The sequence below is a fragment of the Anomalospiza imberbis genome, chromosome 17 (assembly GCF_031753505.1).
Source record: "Anomalospiza imberbis isolate Cuckoo-Finch-1a 21T00152 chromosome 17, ASM3175350v1, whole genome shotgun sequence".
NCBI classification, from domain to species: Eukaryota; Metazoa; Chordata; class Aves; order Passeriformes; family Viduidae; genus Anomalospiza; species Anomalospiza imberbis.
This window is the reverse complement of record NC_089697.1, coordinates 6642409-6645192: the sequence shown is the minus strand read 5'-3', so window position 1 is coordinate 6645192 and position 2784 is coordinate 6642409.

The following is a 2784-nucleotide window of genomic DNA, read 5'->3' as shown; positions in this document are numbered from 1 at the left end:
GCACCAGAGCTCGGCGCTGCCGCCACCGCCCGCCCTGGCAGGGCCAGCCCCGCCGCCAGCCGCAGCGCTGCCGCTGCAGCCCCTGGCCGGGCAGGAGGGCGGCTGTGCCGAGACGGACCTTGGCCCCACCGTGCTGCTACTCCTGCACAGACTCGGCTGGACGCGCCCGTGCCCCGTGCCCGTGCCTCCCTGCGGGGCGCTGCGAGAAGAGAGAGGCCCCAGCACGCTGCTCTCCCCGCCTGCAGCAGCGCCCGGGGCTGCCTCCCTCGGCGCCGCACCCCCGCCGCCCCTCACCGCCACGGGCCCGGACAGCCCCACCTCGCCGCTGCCTCCGCACCGTCGGCTCTGGAGACCGCGGGCTGAGCTTGTGGAGATGCAGCACCATGGTTTGGAGGAGGCAGAGGGTGGGGGGCGGCTGTGCGGGGTCAGGTGCTGGAGCGCAGCAAGGCCCGGAGAGCAGGAGCCCTGACCTAGGGTGGTGGGGGGTGCTCCCTGTCCCCCCTGCCTGACTCCAGGCTTCTCTCTTCCCTTACGCTGTCCAGGTGCTTGCGCGGGAGTCGCGGTGTGGAGCTGCGGTGTCGGGAGCCCTGCCATGTGCAGCGTGAGCCGGGGCCTCTCTCCGGCCGCCGGAGCCGCATGGGTGCTGGGGACCCCCGAGGCACCAGTGCCTGCTCTGGCCTGGCACAGGGGTGTCCCGGACCCCCACCCTGCTCCCCCGCCGCACTAAACTGGGGGCTCTCAGGACCCAGCACCAGGCAGTCCGGCTGGCATCAGCACCTGCCTCTGGGTCCCGCCTGTGCCCCGCTGCCTGCGCTCCCTGCTGCTCCCCAGGGCTTTGCTGCTAACCCAGCCCTGGCCGCGGCCCCAGGCAGTCGCAGATGCTGCCGGGGGCTGTAGGACAGTCTGGATCTGTGTGTATTTTTAACATATGCAAAGGCTGTTTGCTGATCTGACCAGCAAGACGTCACAGTGAGGGGGGGACTGTAGGGGTCCCACTGCCCTCCCAGCATCTTGACACTCCCTCACCCGGCTGGCCAGGGCAGCCCGGCACTAGCCACGCCACAGCCGTCAGCCCCCCGGGGCAGATCAAACACCTCTTATCTTTGGCAGCAGCTGCAGGGTCGCCCCCCCCCTCCCCTCCAGCATCTCTCACAGAAGAGAAACTGAGGCGCTTTTAACAAATGTGAACGGTTCCAGGAACCACGCAGGAAGCGGTGCGAGGGCAGCAGGGTGCCGCTGGCGCCCGCCCCAGCCCCATGTACATAGTGTACATAATACAGTACGTGTATTTTTAAAGTGATCATATTTATGTTAATAGAACCAGATGAAGTCTATATATAGAGATCTATATCTATTCTGAGAGATGCAGGGCTCTGCTAGCACCAGGCCGCAGGGACGGGGAGCTGAGCTGGGCTGCTCCTGCACAAACCAGGAGCCCATCCGTCGCACTGGGCGCTCCAGAGTGGTGGTGGAGGCTGCAGCCTTCCCCGGCCACCAGCAGCCCCTGGGAAAGGGCCAGGTCGCAGGTTTATTCTCTTCTCAATTTAGCTTCTTAAGAGTTTTCAGGGAAAAGAAGTCACAGACTTTTCTGAACTTGTTTCACAGCAGATTTGAGCTTCCACTCAAAGTGCAGCCTGCTAAGAGTTGCCCTCTCCTGGCAGCGCTGGCGGCTTTGTGCCAGCCTGGGCCCTGGGGCAGCACTTTGTCCCTGGCCAGAGCTGAGTCCCTGTGCTGAAGCACTCGCCCCCTCAGCCCCTCCAGACGCTCCCCAGTGCTGCTCTGCACTGCAGCAGGGGCAGGGGGAGCGGGTGCTGCTACAGCATCCCTGTGGGTGTCCATCCAGGCAGCAGCTGTCTCCTGCCTGGCACAGGCAGCCCTGACTGCTCCCAGCTCCCTGCCCACCCCACCTCCTGCCAACCTTGGCTCCTGCCTCCCTGAGAACAGGAAACCCCCCCTGCACCGGCCACTCCAGCCCCTGCTCCCTTTCAGAGCTCCTCTACTCCAGGTCCAGGCCAAAGCTATTTGGGGATGCTTGGATAAAGAGCAGTGGATTTTTTGATGTTGGATTTTTTTGTTGTTATTGTAAGATATTACTCGGACACACTCCTAGACCAAAACCAAGCCCCAGCTGCACATCTGTGCCTGCTCATACCTTGCTCCTACATTTCCATCACTCCCGAAGTGCCTCCCTTCTCTCCAGGAGCAGTCCCAGTCACAGCCAGACTTTCTGCCAGGGTAGCTCGGCGGCCTGTGTGGCTGCAGGTCTGTGTCACAGATGCTGCTGTGGAAGCAGGTCCCAAAGGCATGGGGAGCTCAGCATTTACAGGGGGACTGTCAGGCTGAGCTGAGACCTGGCTTCAGCACAGGAGCTCAGGGCTGATGAGTGCTGCAGATGCACAGGGTAGCACTTCCCGGTCCTGCTGCTGCCTCAGCAGCCCAGGAGCTGTGAGAGGAGCAGGTAGGGGTCTGTAAGTGAAAAGTTCCTTTAGTTTTGGGAAGAGCAGCCCATGGGAACCAGCATTTGCCAGTGTTTAGCTGCTCTGCCCCTTGGAGCTGGCCCTATATCACCACACACAAGCTCGCGGGCTGTTTCCAGCCTCCCAAAATTATTTGAGGCACTTCAGCAGCAGCGGGGGAGGCACAGCAGCCTGCCCACACAGCTCATGTGTTAGCACCATGTTGTTGGGCCTCGAGCACTTGCCAGCTGCTCTGCCTCTTCACAAGATGCCACTCACTCCCTGCAGTTGCCCTCTAATTGCAGCTTGGCTCGGCCCGAGGCAGCGA